We start from the raw sequence: 12,659 nt of genomic DNA on the forward strand, positions 1-12,659 counted from the left end.
TAAGATATATTTATTAACAGATCTTAATTTCTCTCTTAACATTCCGGTGACAAGAAACTAGAAATAGATGAACTTAGACCTACCTAATAAGTAACACCTCAGCATTTTGTTAGTTTGAAATACCTAGATATTTAATCTAAACTATTTTCTTGATAAATTCTATAACAGAGATAACATGACTTTAGTACTCTAGGACTCCAATCTAAAGGCGATTTCCCTTATAATGAATCCCACTGTGAATGGTCCCTGCAGAACTTAGAGTTAGAGCAGTGGAGTAAGGGGTCTGACTTGAGAATTAGCTGTTTGGTTTTTGAAATTGCCACTTTTTCCCTTCAGTTACCTCAGCTTCAGGCATTCCTGTTTATAGGTGGATTAGGAGATGGGTGTTTGTTGAAGGGACCTCCTCAGGAGAAGGGGATGCCCCTGGAGGTTCTTTTGGAGGAGTCTCTTTAGGAGGGGTCTCCTTAAGGAGAGTCCCCTGAGAAGGAGTCCCCTTAGGAGGAGTCCCCTTAAAAAGGGACTCATTAGGGGAAGGGAGGCACGAGATCACAGCCAAAAGAGTTGGGCCAACTCTATATTTCTTACAGAGATCTGGGTTGTCCCTCAGGGCAAAAAAAAGCCTGAACATATGGAACTTCTGACCATTTACCCTCCTATCTGTAAAACAGGTCTAGCCACATGATAGTATTGTAATTACTTCTCTCAGAAGGCCAAGTCTCCCCATCTTTTAACGTGTATTTAGGCCAAACTCTGAACAACAGAAAACCAGGCGCAGCTTCTTTAAAGTCTGAGGGTCAAATTTGTCCCAATGTTTAAGATGTCATTCAGGTGGTGTAGGTGCGTGAGGACTGATTGCCCATCAAGGAAGGAAGAAGAGAAAGTCATCCCTTGGCAATTCATCTCCCACAGCTTGGCTCTAGGACATCCCCTAGGCGCGTGGGCCGTGGACACCACGCGACCAGTTCCAAGGAGAGTGGGGAGAGACGGTGTGCCGGGATTAGTCTTGCTTACCTGGGCGGCCCGGCCTGTGCCTCCGGGTGGGCACCTACCCTGTCCCACCTGGATGTTTGGAGCTGGCCCACAGGCCGATAAAGGCTGTGGCCGATAATGAGGTGCCTTAAGGTAGAGGGGTGTATACCCCGACTCGGAGCATCACAAAAAATTGATGGCACGACTAATATAATAGTGGCCTTTTAAATAAAGATATTTAAAGAGGGAGTATATACTTAAAGCTCGTAGGGAAGACAAACGGCCTAGGCAACAGGGAGTGGAAGAAGGTCCTGAAGCCCAATATGTGAGGGGGGACAAAAGGAGACATCTGAAGCCCCAAAAGGCTTTGGACAAGGCTGTTTCCTTAAGGTAAAATGAGTCTGGAATATGTCGGTCCTCCTTAAAAACTTTGCTTGGCGGTAGCTGAGGTGGCCTGGTGGGTGCTGCTCCTGAGGAGCTGCGCTCTTGTGGCCCTTCCCACTCTCAGTATTGCTGCAGCCCTGCTGAGCTGGGGGCGGGGCCAGGCAGCAGAGATGCTGCGAGTACAGTGAGATCGTGGAAGAACAGAGGGGATGATTTGAGAGGGAATGTTAAATGCTAGTAAATCTGATCCTGAGTGACAAAAGATGTCCTATAGAGGCAGAGGTTCATGTTTTTACCTTAAGATGTCTTGAGGTCGGCAGGGAGTGTTGAGGAGGTCTCGCAGGGAAGAGACCTCAGACCAACGTCTCAAAGGATGAGGAGAGACAGTGACAGGATGAAAGAACAGCAAAGACAAAGGAATCATCTTGCTGGCACGCTTACCACCGCAGAGTGGCTACGGCCAGAATTCCCTCAGTTGTCCGCAAAGGCCCACAGTCCTGGCCACGCGCCAGCATTTAATCTTCTCGTGGAAAGAGAAATGAGAAAGTAATAGGGAGGGGGAGGGAGCCTCCCCCTCACAAGTGAAGACAGTCGGACTGGGGACAACATTCCCCTGGCTCAACGCTGGCGGGGATTGATCTCAGCCCTTCCGCAAAGCCTTACCTCCCAGGCTTAAGAGTGGCAGCCACGCTATTTGCATTTAAGTGGCCGACAGAGGCCCACACAAAAATTATGAAGGCTCATAGGGTGGGCAAGTAGAAAAGCACAAATAATATTTACCTCTCCTTCAATCCCGAACGAGCCCCCAAATGATGGAGAAATATTTTTCCTGTGAGTCCCTAAATGATGTAGATGATGTTGGATCTGCCGGCAGTTTCTGGTTGTAGGCCAGGATCGTGTCTCATGAAACCGAAGAATGGAAACATGGACCCAGGAGAGGCAAAGATTTTTTAAAAAGAGGATAGTTTATTGAAAGCACAGGGTCAGAGCTCCCAAGTGGGAGGGGGTCCCGGATGGGGGTGCCCTGTGACTGAGGCAAAAGCTCTGACTTTCATACCTTCCCTTGCCTGCTTGGGGAAGGGGAGCTGTTTGAAGAAGGGAACTGTTTGAAGAAGGGAACTGGCGCCTTCTAATGAAATTCCTCTACCAGGTTTGTTCTGTTTGCCCATCCTGAAGGAATTAGCAAAGTAACCCACTCTTATCTATCAGATCTGCTCCATTTGTCAGGCCAAAAGGAATTGTATGATTAACCTCAAGGCCTTGTTATATTTTGTCCTGGAGAGGAGTGATTTGAAAACCTGGAGTTTTAGGATATGGCTGTCTTTGTTTATTCCATCAGGGACCTCCCTGTCTACCTAGGGACATGCTAGCTAACCTGTCTCACTGCTCCAATCAGGCTAAGACCATCTGGGACTAATTTGTAGTTTGACAGATTCATCCGTCAATAAGGGAGACCACACACCAGAGGAACATGGGGTGGCTCAGTAAACAAAGGAAAAGATAGAGTTTAGAGTTATATGATTCTGAGGAATGGTGAAGTTCAGATGAAATGTAAATAAAGCAGTGTTTTGATAAGCTCAAAGCAAACCAGGCTATATGTGTACTGCAAAGTGAACCCAGAGTCCTGCTTCCTTGGAAACAATAAAGTTAAGATAGATGTAGAATATTGTAGCTAGATACCCCTTATCTCTGCACCAGTGTTGGAAATCATGGCTGCTTCTTTTTGACCTAAGTGGCTTAGAATCTCCAGCAACAGTGGGATGCCTCATTAGTACATTTCAGACAGCAGTTTCTGATAGTAGTCTGTAATTGTAGAGAACAAAGTTTCTCAGTAACTAAGAGAGCAGTAGTCACTCATAGTAGGAGTTCTTTATGGCATTACAGTTGCAGCATGTCCTTAGGAGAAATAATGTTTCCTGTTAATTTTGTATCTGGCTTTATATCTGTTCTCCCAGTCTGATGAATGGCAGGGCAGGTTTTTACAGTCCGAGCTAATTTTTGCTTTCTTAGAGTGTTGGTCTGTAATTATCCCAGATTCTCTTTCTAACCCTATAGCCCTGCTCTGGGTGTTTGTTGAATAAACACATGAAAGAAGAAATGGAATCAGTGGAAGCACACTTGGCATGCATACACTTCTAATAGAGTGCCAGGAATCATTGTTACTGTTGTTGAGTGTCATAAAACTACTAGGTTATGTTTAAAAAAAAAAAGATAGGTCTATCTTTTAGACCATTTCAGAAAAGAAGGGAAGGCAGAGCCAATAAATATATGAAGAGATGTTCAAAGCCATTAGTGATCCAAGAAATGCAAATCAAGACATGTTGTGACATTTTACACCCATTCAATTTGCAAAAATTTAAGTCTGACAATACCAAGTATTGGAGAGGGTGTGCACCCACGGGATCTTTCTGCCCTGTTTAAGGAATGTAAATCAGTGAAACCACTTTAGAAAATATTTGGCATTCCCTCGTACAGTGAATATTTATATACCTTACAATCTGGCCAGTCCACTCTTAGGAATATATCCAAGAGGAACACTTGCACATGAAACCTAGTGTATGCATGGCATCCTGTTCACAACAGCAAAACCTGGAAACAAAAATGTATGCTCATCAACAGGAGTTAAAATGAATGAACTAGAACAATATGGATGAGCATTAAGGGGAAAAATCCTGTAATTCCTGAAAGATTATATAAAGCATACACACTTCTATAAAATTAAACGTTATTAGTATAAAGAACATGCACTACTTAGTATTTTGTGTAGAGGAAATAAAATTATATAAAAAGGAAATTTAAAAATTAATGAACTTGGGATTCAGAATGATGTTTACCTCAGTTGAGGGGAGGCAGGGCAATGAATTGGGGGACCACACGAATAGATGGAGGCTATTGTCAAGGCCTTTTCTTTTAGGTGATAGGTGCATACGTGCTAATTATATTATTAAAACTAACTAAATATTTCAATTAATTGGGAAAATTCAACCGTTTGTCACATAAATATCTTAATATAAGAAGAGAAAGTCTGTACGGAGAAAAGTGTTGTCCTTTCCTTGAATGGGGCAAGGAAATCTTTAGTCACAGACCAGAAATGCCACCTAGTGGTAGGATGAGCAGGGAGACAAGAGCTTTATGGTCTTGACATTTACTGAGGCCCCTGCCATATACGAGGTATGATCAAACAATACGGTGAATGCTGCTGCCAAGTGCCATCCAACAAAAAGGCAGCGATCTTCAATACCAGAAGTGGCGCGTCAAACCTTAGTAACAGTGTGTGACAAGTTTCAACTTGTTCGGTGCAGTCAGTGGGGTATGAGCTACAGTTGAGAGGTGTGTTTTAAAGTGTGCCGTAAATCATTGATCATGAACAACGCATGGAATTTTGTTTCAAACTGCAAAAAAAGTGCTAAAGAAACACACAAAATGTTAAAATTAGTTTATGGTTATGTTGCACTGACCATGATCTGGCTCTTCCCCAAAGTCAAAATGACCATGAAAGGTAAACGTTTTTGAATCAATTCAGGGTATCAAGGAAGCCACGGCAGCACAACTAAAGATACGACAGACTTCCAGAACCGCTTCAGAAAGTGGCAAGAATGATGGGATAAGTGTGTTCGAAGTGAGAGGGAATATTTTGAGGGGGATTAATTGCAATGTGTCTCTTACTGTAATACATTTTATTTAAACATTCACCATAGTTTTTTATCACACCTCATATGTTCTGGTTCCATGGCTCACTCCATCATGCCACTCACATATCTGTTCAAATGTCTTTTCTTCACATGTCTTTCTTCCCTGACCTACCCCACCACTGTAGCGCCTTGCCATGCCTTAGTTTTCTTCATAGCCTTCCTTTTTATCAGAAATTATCTTATTTATTTACTGTTTACTCATTTGTTTGTTCGTGCTGATAATACAATGATTTCTGCTTCTCACATATGTGGAGTAATCAACTGCTTTGTTTTTGGTATCTTTACCACACTTACAGAGAGCGTCAAAACACGCACACACACACACACACACACACACACACAGGATTCATTTTCCTAAAAGATTAGTAATTCCCTCCAAAAGACTCGGCAAGCATCCATCTCTGGATGACACAACTAATTATAAAATTGATTTGGCATCAGTAATTCAGGAAATGCTAAATAGATGAAGAACTTATAAGTATATAAGACTCTATTTGTTCCTTCATCAAATATTTATTGATCACCAGTCAATGCCCTTGGTACTTAATGTTTAGTAAAACAAAAGAGCCCCCAAACCTCTAACTTGTGGACCCGGCATCCTAGTGGAGGAGAGCTAATAAACAATATTTGTTAAAAGGGGATAACTGCTGAAGGAGGGTGGATAGGGCAGTGACATAAATTGGAAATTCTGGGGGACTGCCACTTTAAATGGGAAGATCAGTGTCTCCCGTTATCCATTTATACTCTACCACTGATTGTCCTGCATCCTGGACAGGCTTCATATCATTTCACCCATATACTTAGGTATAAATCTCTAACATATGAAGGTGCTTTTCTTCCCTTTTCTATTTCTTTCTCTCCTCCTTCTTCTTTTAATATAACCACAGTACCATCATCAACCCAACAAAATTAACGATAATGCTGGAAATGTTTTTAGACATGAATGTGTGCTAGCAAGCTTCCACAGATTCAATTTCTTCTTTTATTTGTTCACTCAACAAAAAATTATCCAATCCAAGGCTGTGGGAGAGTCAGAGGACTGTTCGGTAATCAGAGTCCAGCCCTCTACTGTCCAGAATGTTGAACTGAGGCCCAAAAGCCTGTGATTGGTCTAAGGGCACAAAGATAGAGGACACCAGAACTCAGGACCAGGTCCTTTCAAGAATCTTTCATCACCTGCTGGGTCAGAGGGGCCTTCAGCTGGCATGGACTCTCCTATCAGTCAACGAGGGCTTCACATTGGAGGTGTGTGGGCTGGGTTTTAAGATTATGTAGCAGTTCATCCATTGAAGGGATACACTGGATTGTTCCTGTGACATCTTCCAGAGGGGCAATGGCATCTCCATAATTTCCATATTTGAGGTGCTAAGGAGCAGCAAACTCGTTGTGGGGCAGAGTTGGAAATTTGTCCTAATGCAGTATTTGCATAATCGTTACTTAGATTTTACTTTACAAGGAACTATAAATAATAAAGTATCCTAGAAGATGCTTTTAGTGACACATTACATTAGAGAAAACAACCATTGGCCCTATCAATTTAAAACGTATTTTTATTTTTTTAATTTATTTTTTAATTACATTTATTGGTTGACAATGGTTAGTAAAATTACATAGGTTTCAAGTGTACAATTCTATAATACGTCATCTATATATCACATTGTGTGCTCACCACCGAGTCAGTTCTCATTCTATCACCATATAGTTGACCTCCTTTACTCCCTTCTATCACCCCCCCCCCTTATTTTTATTGATACCTGTTATCACTTCAGTTGGGTCGACCTGGCTACTGTGGGGGCTGATTGAGATTATGGGCAGGTTTAGGTCCTCATTCCCCTGCCTCAGCTCAGTGGGACTGGACGCTACCACTCCTACTTCTGTGCCCTCTCTCCTCATGGTATCTCCCAGGACCCGGACCTTACCGCTCCTACAGCATCCCTTCAAGAACACTCCATAGTATCGCCCAAGTGGGGGGGAGGTTCCATCGTGACATTTCTCCCCTCTCCTCCAGTGGTATCTCCCAGACTCTACTCTTCCTCTTTTCATAGTAAGGGCTCCCCCTCAACCCTGTGCCTTGTTATTAGGTACAGGTGTGTATATTTTTTTGGAATTAGGCTCTAGAAGTTGAGTTCCAGAGCCTAACTCCAAAAATGCCTGTCCACCAGGAAATTTACCCAAAGAAGGGCAGGCTACCTCTTCTCAGGGCAGCCCCACTGTTCTGCAGCGTGAGGCAGGAGGCAACGGCTTCTTCCACTGTACGGCTGGCACACCTGTCCAAGATGGCAGTGCCCACAGAGCAGCGCCGCTTGGGTGCAGCCATATTCCGATCTCAAAAAAGCAGCGGATGGCAAGAGAACTATGGCAGACGCCGGTGACTGCGCCCTGATGATTGCGCAACTCAACTTCGCAGGTACTTTTGAGCGTGCGCATCAGACACCCAGTCTCCCGCCAGGTAGACACCCTGGCGTTAGAGGTCAGAACTCGAAAGGGAAGCGTTTCTCAGGACCCAGGTGCTAGCGCCTGAGCCGTGCTGCGGTAATTTTGAAGTGGTTGGCTACCCAGGTACTGTGGGCTGAGTGATGGGGGCCAGGATCTGGGTCGATGGTGGGACTTCTGTGGTTTCAGTGATGGGGTCTTTTATATCGGATGCTCAGCTAATTATTAGTCAGCCTTTCTTTTTCTAATTAAAGCATTAGGACCATACATTTCCATCTAAGACCCAAAAGATATGTTGTATTGTATTATCGTTATTTCTCATGTCTAAGTATTTTTAAATTTCAGTTAAGATTTTTTCATTTCACACGTGTCATTTTGAAGCGCATTTCTGTTTGCAATAAACAGTACTACTGATATTGATTTCTAATCTGATTTCTCAGTGGTCAGATAAGTGAATTGTGTCATGAACATTCCTTGAAATCTGTGGAGACTTGCCGAGTGGCAAAGTCCTTTGTATCTTTCCATGAATGCTCCATCTATCGCGTCAAAAGAATGTGTTCTCAAAAGAAAAAAAAAAAAAGAATGTGTTCTCCAACTGTGAATTGTGTTCAAAATTTGTATACGCTCTCTGATTTTTTTTTCACTTACTCGTTCTGTATAGAGCAGCGTGATGGTGATTTGTGCATTTCTCTTTGCTTGTGTCAACTTTTGTTGTACTTGAACCTTATTATTAGGTACAGATGTGCATATTTTTATCATTAATTAATTAATTTATTTTTATTAGTTTCAGGTGCATAAAACAAAGTAATAGTTAGAAATTTATCATTTATATCCCACACAGTGACAACCTCCCTCCCCCATCAACTAACCCTCTGACATCGCACACAGCCATGACATTTCCACTGTCTCTGTTCCTAATGCTGTACTCTGCTCTCTTGTAAATATATATATATATATATATATATATATATATATATATATATATATATATAAAATTGTAGTTGACATTCATTATTGTTTAGCTTCAGTTTCAGGTGTACAGTGCAGTGATCAGGCATCTACATCATCCCTGAGGTGGTCTCCCTAATGAGACAAGTGTCCATCGGATACCCTACAAAATCTTTACAACATTATTGATTACATTCCCCAAATTGACTTTCGTATCCCCGTGGCAATCTTATGGTTACTGATGGTACTTTCTAATCCCCTCACCTTCCCTCTTATCCCCACCCCCCCTCCCATCTAGCAACCCTCAGTGTGCATATTTTTTTAAATAGACATTGCTAATGACTCTCAAAAATGTTATATATATATTACATGTATGCATATAATGCATATAATACATATAATACATATATGTGTATATATACATGAATGTATAATAAATATTCCACCAGAAATGTATAAATAACCCATTTTCCCAAATCCTCTCCAGCACTGGATGATGTTGTTCTTTTTCATTTTTTATCATTTGAGGGCTGAATAATTATATATAGTTTTTCTGTTTTACTTTTTCCACCTATTAAGTGAGGTTGAGCATCTTTTCCAGTTAATTGGGCGTTTGGATTCCTTCTGTGCATTTTCATATCCTTTGTGCATTCCTCCTCTCTCCCTTGGCTTTTACATGATAAACTTTCCTGGTCTCCCTCATTGAGTATTACTAGTGTCATATCTATTCCCATACATATTAAGATCAATTTCTGGACATTTTCTTATATTTCACTAGCCTATTTATCCCTGTTTTGATTGCATTAGTTTTCATTGTTAGCTTAATATCTGCTAGTCCCAGCACCCTCTCAGTATTCCCTTACATAATCTTCTTGGCTATTTATACTTCCATATAGAGTTTGAAATTGTTTTACCAAGTTGAAAAAGAATTGGAATTCTGATGGACACTTCATTACTTCAATAGAGTTAACATCGAAGCAGTGATATTTTTGTTTTTACTATATTCCTATCCAGGGATATGGTCTGTCTCTCCATGTACTTACATTTTGCGTTATATTATAGAATAACTATTAGTTTTCTTATTTTAAGTCGAGCATCGTTCTTGTGTTCATTTTTAGGTATTCTGTGTTTATTGTCCTTATTGGAAATAGGATATTTTTTCCCTTTTCTGTTTCAATCTGCTGTATTTATTTTCTTGTACCCTACCACCTTATCAAAATTCCCTGTGCTAGGTTTCTGACTATACAATGATGTCACCAGCAAATAAAAATGATTTTCTCCCCCTTCTCAGTATTTAGCCAGTTTATTTCATCTTCATATTTAATGTCATTAGCTAGAGCTTTGAAAACACTGTTGTGAGGGGAGCAACCCAATGTTGTTGCTAGTTTTAATGGAAACGTCTTCAGCATTTTACCTTCTAATGTTATGCTTCCTGATTATCTCCAGACTATGATCTTGGCTGAATTTTCATAGTTTCTTTCTAGCCTTGTTTTCATTTGAGAATTACTGCTGAATTGTGTCAAATACCTCTTTTTTCATATACATCGATACAATTGTGTTGTTTTTCTCCATAATTTGTTGATGTAATACATAAATTGATAATTGTACTAACATTAACCACCTTTGTCTTACTGGAAAACCCAATTTGGTCTTGGGATAAATTTTTATTTTCATACTAGCTGGATTCAAATTGCTAATATTTTATTTAAGATCTTTGCATCTATAAGACAAAATAATCTGCAGATAACTGCTTCTTTGTATTAGAACTATATATGTATTTTTTTTAAGATTTTTTTAAAGATTTTTTTTTTTTATTGGGGAAGGGGTACAGGACTTTATTGGGGAACAGTGTACTTCCAGGACTTTTTTCCAAGTCAAGTTGTCCTTTCAATCTTAGTTGTGGAGGGTGCAGCTCAGCTCCAGGTCCAGTTGCTGTTGCTAGTTGCAGGGGGCTCAGCTCACCATCCCTTGTGGGAGTCGAACGGGCAACCTTGTGGTTGAGAGGGTGCGTTCCAACCAACTGAGCCATCTGGGAGCTCAGCAGCAGCTCAGTTCAAGGTGCCGTTTTCAATTTTAGTTGCAGGGGGCGGAGCCCACCATCCCTTGCAGGACTCAAGAAATTGAACTGGCAACATTGAATGGCAACATTGTGGTTGAGAGCACACTGGCCCATGTGGGAATCGAACCGGCAGCCTTTGGAGTTAGGAGCATGGAGCTCTAACTGCATGAGCCACTGGGGCCAGCCCCACAACTATATATATTTTTAGGTAAGGTTATAGTGCTTCATAAAATTAATTCGGAAGATTTCCAACTTTCTATTATTTAAGACAGGGATTGCAAAGTTTTTCCGTAAACGGCCAAATAGTAAATATTTTAGACTTTGCCAGTCCTGCAATCTCTGTCACAACTGCTCAACTCTGCTGCTGTAGCAAAAGCAGCCACAGACATGTAAACGAATAGACATTGTTGTTTACCAATAAAAGTTTATTTACAAAACAGGCTATGGCCCTGCAGCCTGTAGTTTACCAAACCCTGGTCTAGAAATGTTTTTACAGTGTAGAAATACTGTTTTTTAAAAGTTGGATTGTACTCCACATTAAGTTAGTTTCATCCTGGTGGCTTTTGTGTGTGTGTGTGTACTTAACTTTTTACTGTGAAATAATTATAGGTTCACAGGACATTGCAAAAAATAGTACAGAGAGCTGGGATATTTTTTTTTTAAGATTTTTAAATTAAAATACAGCTAACCAAAATAAACTTAACCAAGGATGTGAAATCTGATAATTTTTTGCTCTATTTCTTTAAAAACTACCATTGGGATTTTGATGGGGATCGCATTAAATCTGTATATTGCTTTGGGTAATATGGCCATTTTAACTATGTTGATTATTCCAATCCATGAGCACGGAATGTCTTTCCATTTCTTTGTGTCTTCTTCAATTTCTTTCAAAAATGTCTTATACTTTTCAGCATATCGGTCTTTCACATCCTTGGTTAAATTTATTCCTAGGTAGTTTATTCTTTTTGCTGTAATTACAAAAGGAATTTTTGTTTTTGTTTTTGTTTTTCTGAGATTCCATTGTTAGTATATAGGAATGCAATGGACTTTTGTATGTTGATTTTGTAGCCAACAACTTTACTGTATTCCTTGATTGTTTCTAATAGCTTTTTGGTGGAGTCTTTAGGGGTTTCTATATATAGCATCATGTCATCTGCAAAGAGTGACAATTTAACTTCTTCATTCCCAATTTGGATGCATTTTATTTCTTTATTTCTTTCTCTTGCCTGATTGCTCTGGCGAGGACTTACAACACTATGTTGAAAAGCAGAGGTGATAGGGGACAGCCCTGTCGTGTTCCTGAACGTAGAGCAAAGGGCTTCAGTTTTTCACCATTAATTATGAGATTAGCTGAGGGCTTGTCATATATGGCCTTTATTATGTTAAGGTATTTTCCTTCTATACCTATTTTATTAAGTGTTTTAATCATAAATGGGTGTTGTATCTTGTCAAATGCTTTTTCTGTATCAGTTGATATAATCATATGATTTTTGTCCTTTTTTTTGTTTATGTGATGTATCACATTGAAGGATTTGTTGCATATGTTGAACCATCCTTGTGCCCCAGGGATGAACACCACCTAGTCGTGATGAATAATCTTTTTAATGTATTGTTGCATTCGATTTGCTAGAATTTTGTTTAGGATTTTAGCATCTGTAATCATCAGAGATATTGGTCTGTAGTTTTCCTTTTTAGTGTTATCCTTAACAGGATTTGGTATCAGGGTAATGTTGGCCTCATAAAATGAGTTAGGGAGTCCTGTCTCTTCTTCAATTTTTTGGAAGAGTTTGAGCAGGATTGGTATTAGATCCTCTTTGAAGGTTTGGTAGAATTCACTAGTGAAGCTGTCTGGTCCCGGACTTTTGCTTTTGGGAAGGTTTTGGATGACTGATTCAATTTCGTTACTGGTGATCGGTCTATTTAGATTTTCCGATTCTTCATCGTTCAGCATAGAAAGTCTATATGTTCTAAGAACTTGTCCATTTCTTCTAGGTTATTGAATTTGGTGGCATATAGTCCCTTCATAGTATTCTTGGATGATCCTTTGTATTTCTGTGGCATCCATGACAACTTCCCCTTTTTCATTTCTGATTTTGTTTATTAGTGTCTTTTCTCTGTTTATCTTAGTGAGTCTAGCCAAGGGTTTGTCAATTTTGTTATTCTTTTCAAAGAAC

The 12,659-nt window shown here is 40.2% G+C and overlaps 1 protein-coding gene across 1 annotated transcript in view; it reads left to right on the forward strand.

Annotated features, from left to right (window-relative positions):
- The first annotated feature begins 7,589 nt into the window (after nucleotides 1-7,589).
- UXT (ubiquitously expressed prefoldin like chaperone) overlaps nucleotides 7,590-12,659 on the forward strand; it is an 89,140-nt gene continuing 84,070 nt past the window's right edge. The window contains exon 1 of the mRNA XM_033111320.1: nucleotides 7,590-7,604. The gene's annotated coding sequence lies outside the window, so the exon portion shown is untranslated. The remainder of the gene's footprint in view (nucleotides 7,605-12,659) is intronic.

This window comes from Rhinolophus ferrumequinum, chromosome X (genome assembly GCF_004115265.2).
Source record: "Rhinolophus ferrumequinum isolate MPI-CBG mRhiFer1 chromosome X, mRhiFer1_v1.p, whole genome shotgun sequence".
Taxonomy (NCBI): Eukaryota; Metazoa; Chordata; class Mammalia; order Chiroptera; family Rhinolophidae; genus Rhinolophus; species Rhinolophus ferrumequinum.